This window comes from Antennarius striatus, chromosome 14 (genome assembly GCF_040054535.1).
Source record: "Antennarius striatus isolate MH-2024 chromosome 14, ASM4005453v1, whole genome shotgun sequence".
NCBI classification, from domain to species: Eukaryota; Metazoa; Chordata; class Actinopteri; order Lophiiformes; family Antennariidae; genus Antennarius; species Antennarius striatus.
The window spans coordinates 12,383,737-12,395,730 of NC_090789.1; the positions used below are offsets into that span (position 1 = coordinate 12,383,737).

Below are 11,994 nucleotides of genomic sequence, written 5' to 3' on the forward strand. Positions count from 1 at the left end.
TATTACACAGTTCTTGTCTTTAAATGCCACTCATCCCTAGAGCTAAACCTGGGGTTATCAATTAATGAATGAAGAAAGAGCTGAATTTACATTATAGACAGAGGCTCACTGACAACTTATTCACTTAGACAAATCAACACAGTTTATACTCAAAACACCAGTAAAGTAAATCAGCGAGAATGAAGGGGATAGCATGAACCATAGAATGAAAGACATTGTGCAAGCAAAGAAGAAACATGTTGAAAATAGAGTAAATTCTTAATATAGAAAAATGACCAGCTACTTGCTATATTTATCAACTTATCCGAGTCTGTGAATGTTTGCTGTTTCAGGGTGTGAGTGTGGAGTTTGAAAAGGCTGCTAGCTGAAACTGTGACACTGCTTGCATAAAGTCATCACCAAGACAAAAGTGTACTGCTAACTGCTGCACCTGAAACCAGCATCACCTTGAGAGTGTGTGAATAAAGATTTTGAGGTTTGAACAAGCATTTCTTTGAGACAGAGCGCTAAGCAAGAAAGAGCATAAGACTGCCTGGTGACTTGAACCTACTTGAACAAATTTTCTCAACTAAACTAATTCATTGTTGAAGTTTTCACTCCGACTTGAGATTCATTCAAAAGCAATGACGTCAGTTCTGGAGCAGGAAATACCAAACCGATGCTCTCTTTAAGTATCTCTTACACTCAGTAGCTCCAGACTTTATAGCAATGACAGTCAAGCTTTTTTTTAAGCTTCTTCGCTTTCTGAATCTTTTCTTATCATCCAAACAATGAACAGTCACTCGCTCCATCAGAATTCACCAACAACTTCTACTATGAATGCATTTTCAAGTAAAAAGTAAAAAAGTTTTCAAATGTGATGTTTGTATTTACAGTATATGTATAGTTAACTTATTCATTCATTAATTTTCCATCACCGCGTCATCTGCTGACACAGGTCATGGGGAGCTGGAGCCTATCCCAGCTGGCTACGGGCGTAAGAAGGGGGAAACTCCGGGCCCAACGCCAGTGCACCGCTGAGCCACACAGAGAGACAGACAAACACACACACACACACGCATGCCTACGGTCAATTTGGAATCGACCAATTAACCTGAAGCGTACGCTTTTGAAGATGGGAGGAAGCCGGGGAACATGGAGAGCACCAAAGCAGACACGGGGAGAACATACAAACTCCGCACAGAGCGGGACGTGAACCCGGAACCGCCTTGTTGTGTGGCAACAGCGCTACCCACTGCGCCACCATGCCGCCCTGTGTAGTAAACTGAATACATACTTTAATGTTTTACCCTTCCGGCTGTCTTCGGAGTGTGAGCTGACAGTGTGAATAATTCTTGGGTTCAGATTTCTTTTCCATTCCCTTCTGTAGAAAGCATAAAAATGTATTGCTAGAAAAATATTTTTTTTATTTGACAATTGTATAAAATTGTGTGACTGTCAGTTGTGTTTTACATACTGATACAGCCACAAATTGGTATAAGGATTCTAAGTTTGATTTCTGTAAAATTACAGATCCTTCTAAACTTAATCTAAATAGCAAGCTTCCATATAAAATGATAAATCAGTTGTTGAACTAAAATAAACCTGTTACAACAATAGATTGGTCCATATAAGGAGAGAAACTCATGTGGCTGAGGTAAGGATGTTTCAAACCAAATCACTACAAACATCAGAGCGATGAGAATGTACAGGGCATCGATGCCAGAGACAGGGAGGAAATCCAGATCATGATGCTAATGGAAACCAGTGAATTGCTGATAACAACCACATGCTAAGTCTTCCCAGGAGCCTGAATGCGAGCAGCGGGCGGTCACGCTGCATGAAGTGATATAACTCAGATGGATCAATACTAACACTGTTGAGGCTAATGCATCTGGCTGTGCTGTGCAGTGGGTTAAGAACAGTACACGGTGCTTTTATTTCAAGCCGAAAAAGTAGTCACTGACCTTTTGTTTTTATACTTGCACTTCATTAAGACACATTTCACATGGCAGTGTGCCAAATTTAAGAGGGAAATGAAACTCTGATTAAAGCGATTCAAATACGATGAGCTTTTCTTTCTTGAGCTGGGCTGTAAATGCTAAAACAACTTGCATAGATCTCTAGGTGATGTAATGCAGGCTGAGAACAGCCCATATGTTCTCTTATTTCAACAACTGTTGATCAACAGACAGGGATGGGCGGCTTGCCAAATCATCGGCTTGTCCAAGAACTTACTGTATATTTTCCACACAGGCAGACAGGGAGTAGCTAATGTTACTGTAGCAGTGGTAAATATTGTGACATTTTACTCACGATGGGATGATGTAATGATTGGGACGTACTGACGGTGATTCTGAGGTCTACCTGTACGTGCCAACTGACTCAGCAGTTGCTTGGTCTGAGACCAGTCTACAACCTGCACTGCAATCCATCACAGGAACCTCAGAGACAATAGTCCTATAGATAAAATCAGGAAACCTATTTAACTGCCATTACATAACACAAAAACCCAAAGTGGAGTACCAGATAGTCCTACCAGCTAAAACACAACAGTGATCAATAACAACATGCAACTGAAAAAAAGAGGACACTCTGACTCTAACATTTTAACCAGTCTTACATCTGGGAGCAAAACATCTGTACAATCAAGGGGATCCCAGGTATGTGCAGGATCTGGTAAAAATGTGAAATATCAGTTTTGCACATTTAGATTTTTCTAATGAACAACAATGGAAATAGGCTCAGTGGTTTTAAATAAATGAGGAAAATATTAAGATGGGTAGAAAAAAATCCTGGATCCATCCCATTATTGGGATGTTCACCAAAACTGAATGGGCTCTGTTCCATAACCCATCTGTCCAGCAACTTTTGTCCAGCAACAAACCACCGAATGAACAACATGCACTCATGAGAGACAGTCAAGACCCAACAGGCCCCTTTGAGTTATAAAAAACACTGAAATCCATCAGAGTCCTCATTAACTCAGCTACACATTTATTACAATTGCATGATTCTGGCCCAGTTGGTACCACAAAGCCACTGGGAAAAGACGACCCCATATGAAAGCATACTTAAATCTGGTGTATTTAGCATTTCATCTAGATTCACACATACATAGTTACCAATTTCCTTCAAACTAAATTAATGTGGAAAAATTCCTGGACATGACACTTTTTCCAGAGTCCCACCTCAGCTTCATGTGATCCACTCTCATTTTCAGACTAATGCTTTCAAGGAGATCTTTTTGGGTAATCTTGAAGACGAATCAATAGCCACAGGTAAAAATGTTGACTCCCTGGTGGGGGTGAAAGAGTTACTGAACACCTATAACATTACCAACAAAAGCAATTGTTACTTAAATATTAAATATATACAGTCTGTCTAATGACAACATACTCACTTTGGACTAATGACACACAAATAGCATTAAAAGATAAACAATTCTTAACACTGTGTGACATTGACTCCGTGCGTGTGTGCATGTGCGTGCGTGCTTGCATGTGTGTATGTGTGTTTGTCCATTATTTGTGAATGGGTAGTGCAGCTGACAGACCTTCTGCCTGACAGCCTGCTCTCTCAACAGGGGTCTTAGGAATCAGAAGCCCTTCCACCTCACAGAGCAACCTGAGCTGCGTCCATACGCTCACCTCCAGGTTCACTGACAGCATCCAGCCTCTTCTAGCAAGGGTGGCACCTCAGCCAAGAGCTTAACAACTTGCAGTGAGAGCACATGCTTTCATTCCAATGCACTGCACACAAATGCATGTAAACACGAGTTAACACCCGAGCATACGGTGTTCACCAAACACCCGTGTGAGCCTTTTTACAAACATGCCTTCCTCTTAGAAGGAGAAGACAAGGGTGCAAACAATCAAAGAAAAACACAAGCATGTGTGTCCTCCTGTTACCAAGGAGAAGAGTCAGTTTCCCCTTCTGCTGTCTTGGTCCAGCAGCCAACAGAAGGGATCCTCTCAGTTATGGTGGTTTTGACATGTGAGTTTGCATCTGTTTGGCTGGGGCAAATCCTACAGATTGATGATTGGGGGCTACCCTAGGGTCCCCTGCTGCATGAATAGTAAAATGTTATCACCCACATATATGTTCGTTTGTATGAACTACATGTCCTTAATCGTATGTGAGTGGCGGTGATGTGACTGATCTTAAATCATAAACATGAGCTTTTGCACATCTGTGATTTATCACTGCTGTATTCGCTTACTGCTAGGAAATGTTTTTTTTCCCCATGTTTAAAGGAAAGAATAAGGAATTTAATGATGTATTACTTTGGGCAGATATTTGTTCCAGTTAGAGTAATGCAAATTCAGCACAAACTACTGTAGGAAAGACGAGTGTCATATCCTTTTTCCTTTTTTCCAGTGTAGAGGATGGTAAGAATGGATGTTGTGATGTCATAGCCTGGCTTCAAAAGACCAAGATGAGTCAGATGAATTTGAACATGAAACTGCTGAGCTTCAGTAATTATATGGTCCCTCCGGAAAAAATAACCCGTGACTAATTTATTTACTGATTTACAATCTTATTAATTCAGATTGCCAGATGAAATTCATAGTTTCCGATTCAAATGTGAACATCTTGTATGGCAGTGCACTGACTAAATCCATTAGTTTTTGGACCACTGGCTTGAACAGAAATGTTTGTGAAGTCACCATCAAAATATAAAATCACAAATGTCCACGGTTGCTATATTCCTAGATCCTGATTGTCGCCAAAGTGTAGTCATTTCTTCGATATACTGTTGTATGTCTTTCAATAAAATTTCATGCATATTCATCAATAAGTTTTTATGTAATCCTGTCAACAAATAGACCAAGAAACTGAATCGATCACATAACCTTCTGAATAGAGGTAATAAAGTCCCCAGGCTCTCACACCATAGTTGGATTTCATTGACGAAAAACTGATAGCAAAAAGTTATTTAAGTTGATCCTGTTATTTACTGTATGTGTTAATAAAATGTATGAAAACCATCGATTTTTCAAATGAAAAACAAAAGAATCATGACAGACAAACTACGTTTTTTTTCTTATACCCCTCTTCTCACCACGTTCACGATGCCAATAATTAATGGTCTTACTTCCTCTCTTTGGTACGTGATCAATGGTGTGGTGGGATAATGATAATCAACATGTTCATAATTATGAATTAATGTCTGACACAGAGCCCAGAATGCTCTCAAGTGGAGTCCATTAATTTGTGATTACGGTCACTTCATTAGGCATTAACCCTCGGTTATCTGAAGGATCAGAGTTCAGGCTGGCATAGTTCTTAAGAAATATTGCCCATCTTTTTCTGTGTAAATAATATGTTGACCGGCCTATACAATGAGCCAATGTCAGCCTAATTTTCCCAATTAGGCAAAAAGTGCTGAGGCAATGTAATCTTTTTAAACAGATCATAATGCTCCCTCTGCCTTGGAATCCTGATGGAAGTTGTTCAGGGAGGACTGTCTGCTAAGACCGCTGACCCTGCGACCCAAACCAGGATACGACAAAGATGCAGATCCGAATACTAACAAACACATTGGGAGCAAATTTACATACAGAAATATATTCCGTATTTATTATGTAAATCCATCCATTCATCCATCCATCCATCCATCTTCCACCGCTTATCCGTAGTTGGGTCGCGGGGGCAGCAGCTTCAACAGGGAGCCCCAAACTTCCCTTTCCCCGGCCACATCCACCAGCTCTGACTGGGGGATCCCAAGGCGTTCCCAGGCCAGTGTTGAGATATAATCCCTCCACCTGGTCCTGGGTCTGCCCCAAGGTCTCCTCCCAGCTGGACGTGCCAGAAACACCTCCCTAGGGAGGCGTCCCGGAGGCACCCGCACCAGATGCCCAAACCACCTCAACTGACTCCTTTCCACGCGAAGCCCTTCCACTCTGAGCCCTTCGCGAACAGCAGTGTTTCTCACCTTATCTCTAAGAGAGACACCAGCTATCCGTCTGAGAAAGCCCATTTCAGCCGCTTGTATCCGCGATCTCGTTCTTTCGGTCATGACCCATCGCTCATGACCATAAATGAGGATAGGAACAAAGATTGAATGGTAGATGGAGAGCTTTGCCTCTCAGTTTAGCTCCCTCTTTGTGACAACAGTGCGGTAAAGCAACTGCAATACCGCTCCTGCTGCCCCAATTCTCCGTCCAATCTCACGCTCCATTGTTTCCTCACTCGTGAACAGGACCCCAAGATACTTAAACTCCTTCACTTGTGGAAGGACCTCATTCCCCACTCGGAGAAGGCAGTCCACCGGTTTCCTGCTGAGGACCATGGCCTCAGAATTGGAGGTGCTAATCCTCATCCCCGCCCCTTCACACTCGGCTGCAAACCGGACCAGTGAGCGCTGCAGGTCACAGGCTGATGACGCAAACAGGACCACATCATCTGCAAAAAGCAGCGATGCAATCCTCAGGCCACCAAACTGTAACCCCTCCTCACCACGACTACGCCTCGATATCCTGTCCATGAAAATCACAAACAGAATTGGTGATAAACGGTCGATGTTCAAAGCTTCAGCAATGGAAGCTTTGAACATCGACCATTCAGGTTCAATGCCCCCAGCTTCCACAGGGACACACGAGAAGCTCCTTCAGAGGTGTGAATTGAAGGTCTCACGGACTGAGTCCTCCTCCAGACTTTCCCAGTTCACCCGCACTACTCGTTTGGGCTTACCAGGTCTATCCAAAGGTTTCCTCCACCAACAGACCCAACTCACCACCAGGTGGTGATCAGTTGACAGCTCTGCCCCTCTCTTCACCCGAGTGTCCAAAACACACGGTCGAACGTCAGATGATACGATCACAAGATCAATCATTGACCTCCGACCCAGGGTGCTCTGGTACCAGGTACACTTGTGAGCATCCTTGTGTTCGAACATGGTGTTAGTTATGAACAATCCGTGACTAGCACAGAAGTCCAACAACATAATACCGCTCGGGTTCAGATCAGGGAGGCCATTCCTACCAATCACACCCCTCCAAGTGTCTCCATCATTGCCGACGTGTGCATTGAAGTCCCCCAGGAGAACAATGGAGTCCCCTGCAGGGATCCCTTCAAGGACCCCATTTAGGGACCCCAAGAAGGCCGAATACTCTGAACTGATATTTGGTACATATGCACAAATGACCCCCTGTTGTCACTGCCACCCATATGGCAGCACACCCAACCCCATCGGTCTGCCCTGCGGGTGGTGGGTCCACAGGGGTGGGAAGAATCCACGTTGCCTTTTCGGGCTGAGCCCAGCCGGGCCCCATGGCAAACCCGGCCACCAGGCGCTCGCTGAAGGGCCCTCCGTCCAGGCCTGGCTCCACACGTGGGCCCCGGGCTTCCTCCGGGCAGGGTCACATTTTTCCCTTTCCGATTTGTCATGGGATCTTTATTTATTATGTAAATACAGTATATAATTGAGAAAATATTGGATATGATCAATATCCAATATTGCAAAAGTATTTGCACTCCCTTACAAGTACAAACTGTATGTCTGCTGGACATTTTCTTTCCAGGAAGAGTTATATGGATGACAGCGAGTGTCCCCGTGTTTCACCTGCTACCAATGACACTGTAATGACTGACATTTGAAGGATGAAGCACCACTGGTGACTTCATGAGAAGGAACTACATGAATATCAATGCTGTCCTCTCCCATCAATGCTGCCCTTGGCTCCACAGAGACCTTTGACAGGGGATATAGAAAAAATTCCTATAATTTCATAAAGCCACAAAGCATCACGGGACTCCACCACAATGTTACCCACATCATACAAACATTCAAAGATGATGTAAGCTATTTGGATCCAGAGGTACTACAATAAGGCCATTATGATCCCATGACATGTATCTACTGTCAGAGAAAACTCTGACGTATCAATAACTACCTTATTGAGCATAATGGTGATGGATTTACTAATGTTCAACAGATTGGAAGACCCTCTGACAGCTATGTAAGTTGCTCTGGATGAAAGCCAAATGCATCACAGCAGGCAATGTTGACTCATTTATTCAAAGGAAATGACAAAGTATTCAACCTGTATCTAGTTCACTTTACGACTGTTAATCATCTTATGTCTGCTATTCTGCAGGCGTTTTATTGTGAAGGGAAAAGTGTAGTTGTGATCATCAACATGGATGAACAGAACAGAAACCCAAACATCTTCCATGCAAAATTAAAGGAAGAAAACCCTTGGTTGGTGTACCATCACTGGAATACGCTCTAAAACTTCTGGTAGATGCTGACATTCAAATGCTTGTTATCAAATCAACCAATCTTGTACTAAATGGAGCAAGATGCATTACTTGTCACCTTAGCAACCAGGTAAATGAATAAGCTTGTTGTCACTAGGTCTGTCCACCCTGAGCTTTATCAGATAGCAATTATAGACATAATACCTCTTTGGTGGGAGAAAACTGTCTTGAACCAGAATATTTCTGGCTTGTGTTGTATTTTAAATCACTCCACATGTTATAAGATTATTGTTCTGTAGTGGTGTTCACTGGCTTAGGAGTAGCACCCCTTATAGTGAGCTGATCTTCATGATTTATGACATACAGAGCATGTGTTATGACAAGATACATGAGGTCAATGTTTGCCTGATCGGCAATGCAACATCATCTAACGGTAGGAGCTTCTGCCTGGTCATAACCCAGATGAGTGATTGATGCAGGAAAGCAGCATCAAAACTGAGTGCTGGAACATGCACTCATGAATTATGTGATTGTGCATCCCTGTAGAGTTGAAGGACAACTCTGAGGGAACAAACATTATAATAAACAAGCACGGACTCAACCACTGGCACTCAGTGACACGGGTACTGCTAGACAAGAGAAAGCCAAAATCCCACAATGCAGTGAGACAGCAGGACACACCCACCTCAGGTTACAGCTGAAGTTAAGAGACTGTACAATCCTTTTCACATCACAAAAACATGTGTTTTGTGTTATCAGGACAGACTTGTGGATACTTATGTAGGGTTGCTACAGTTGTTGGGATTATCATTCAGATGACTGCCATCAACAATTTGTCTTCCTTTCTTTGTGTTATTCCACCAAATTAAGGTCTAACAATGTAAAAACTTGAAAAAAGAAGGACATCTATAAGTGATGTGATATTTATATTTAAATTCATGTTAAAGCTTTAGAGAGAGGCTATTAGTTAATAGCAGTGGGGGTGACGTGAGCTGTCGGTATGATGGGTGAATCCATGAATGCTTTTTTTTAACCATCTCTAAAGAGAGTTGGTGTAACACATGTGATGATCTATGTTTGTTTGTTTGCTTGTTGTTGAATGATGTCTCACAATGTTGACTATGATGAGCTCTTTTGAAGGGATCAATGTTGGTTGAATAAAAAGTCTATCCAGTTTAGATCTTTGTGGTGTTGTTCCTTCAAGTGATCTACGGTGTTTCTGGCATTAGATGCTCAATGAAAAGTTGGCTGAAATAATCACTATCAGGTGATTATGTATATATAACATAATGTACAGTGATACATTTAACATATGACTTTTTCTTCACATCACAAAGTATTTCATAAAATCAACAAATTACACTTTCGTTGATTTTTGTCATCCCTGCATGCTAACTTGGTATGTTGTGAAAGAAAATATTTCTTGAAATACAAATACAGTAGGACAATTCCTTTAGCAGAATCAATAATATTTACCATACTAGTGATGAAAAGCAATATCAAACGGACTGCTACGTGGTTCTGTATTTTGCTCGTCCTTTCTGATTTATGTCATTACCTGGGTTTTAGATTGTTGCCCATAAAAAAAAAACAAGCAGAAATGAAGGCATCATCACGTTAATTAATTTTATTTTTTTAATCTATAGATTCCTAAAATAATGATGATTATTTGTAGCAATATTCCCAACAAATTTTCTTTCCCTCAAAAAAACTAGCATCCATTCATCCATCCAAACCAGCAGCACAGCAGAAAGACTTTTGAAAATAAAATATTCCATACCCTAAATGACAGACTGCCATGGACTTCGGAGAATTAGCTCCTCCTTAATCTGATGATAAACCGTGGTATTAACATAGAAGAAAATAAGTGTTGCAGATAATCCAGTGCTTCTGCAGCAGAGCTATATTGCTGTCCTCGGATGCCCTCCAGTCCAGCAGGAATCATTGCAATGGGGACTTCTTTGGGGAGGTGCAGTGTTGATCTGTGCATCTTTCTTTCCTACTTCGTGGGGATATTCTCATGCCTGCTTGTTTTCAAATTAGACAGAAATTGAAAAAATCCTGGGGGTTCAAGAAATCCTCTGTGACATGGGACGTTACGGCTTATCCACTTGACCACCACACTTACATCCAAATCAACCCAACAATTTAAGCTCGGTTGTGATTATGTAATATTATCGGAGATTTGATCCCGCGCTCACAAAAAAAAAAAAAAAAAAATCCGCCTACTGTTTCTCACGCATGATGTCATGTTGCATTCTTTGCAAGCAGGTTATGCAGAAATACTCGAGCTGCAGGTAAACAGAAAAGGTTTCGTTTTCTGTTGCATGTATGAAAACCAGGATGAATCACACATTTTGGTGTCGATACTTCCAAGCAGTATGCATGGAATGATTAAGAACATTATACTATTTTGTGATGTGTTTATATACATTTATGACAGGAAATGTGTTCTACTGAAATAGAAGTGTACAGTGATAAATGTGCGATAAAATGGAAAATAGAAGACAAAGCATTTGCAAAAAACAAACAAAAAATATGACATAGTATGCTGTAATCGAGCATGCGCACTTCCAGACAAATTATTAAAATATATTTTTGAATGGAAGTTGGTCTGGGCGCAATAGCGGTGATGTAGTCCAGCACACGGCTGCAGAATGAAATCAACAAGACAATATATACAGACCTGTGCGATACATTTATTTGGTGATTTTTAACTGATGTAACCAGGTAGCGCACGGGAGGCTATGATGTGAGTCACACCTGATTTTTTAAGCAACAACTGGAGCCATATCGATTATCAAAATATCGAGGCAGACAACTCCAGCTCCCCTCGTGCCTCAGATCGAACCATGCAGTTCTGCTACAACTTGAGGCGTCAAGCTAACCGGAACACATACAACGCGTTTTCAAAATAATATTACACCGAGACACCAATCAGTTCTACGTAAGCTATTGTGCCAATAATAACTACATTATTTCTTAACCACCATTGTTTCAAATTTATATCATCAACCACACAAGCTAAATGATATTCCGCGCATGTTTTAGCAAATAACGCACATTCAAAGCTATTATTTTGAAAATCTAGTCTCCAAACATCCTGTCTCGGTACGTCCACTCCTTGCTGACTTGCCGCAGCTCACCTCCTCCTTCTCCTCCTTATACAGACAATGAATGAAGCCAGTTTGAGGAATGGGCTTGTCCGGGACCACCACAAGTAGATGAACACCCTTCTAAAATATTCGCAAAAAACATACTAGAAACCGGACACCACTGTGTCTTTGCTTTGGTTCGTTATCCATCTTCACGATAGCTACCTTTACCTTCCGATCAAAAAGCGACAAGAAAAACAGCCAGAAAAAAAAATAGCCGTCCAGCCACGTAATGTGAAAAAAATACCACAAAATAAGGTGACAAATTATAGGCAGCCACTGACACCACGTATGGGCTTACATTACCTGCAGGATGCTCAACTTCACTTCTCTGCGGTGCGGCCACGGCTCCACCAGCTGCGTCAAGTCAGCTGACGGTAAGTCAGGACAAGCAGGAACTTTGCAGATGCGATTTTCACAACAAAAGCAGGAAACTACAAACCATGGTGCAATGACCATAGACGAGCTCAAGTATTGACAATACCTATCTTTAAGCCCTGTTCCAAAAGAAATACGCGTATCTTTTAGTTCGGCCCACGTTAATCTGATTTTGACCACAGCTTAATTGATCCGTAAGTTACATTTTGGACCGCAACCACTTGTTTTGTGTAAGAAAACATGACAATCAGTAACATCTCACAGTACCTCCGTTAAC

The 11,994-nt window shown here is 41.7% G+C and overlaps 1 protein-coding gene across 2 annotated transcripts in view; it reads right to left on the reverse strand.

The window, feature by feature from the left end:
- Positions 1-11,703, reverse strand: part of hivep3a (HIVEP zinc finger 3a) — a 34,964-nt gene extending 23,261 nt beyond the window's left edge. For both annotated transcript variants that reach the window (XM_068333415.1, XM_068333413.1), the window contains exon 1: positions 11,646-11,703. The gene's annotated coding sequence lies outside the window, so the exon portion shown is untranslated. The remainder of the gene's footprint in view (positions 1-11,645) is intronic.
- Positions 11,704-11,994: the final 291 nt, after the last annotated feature.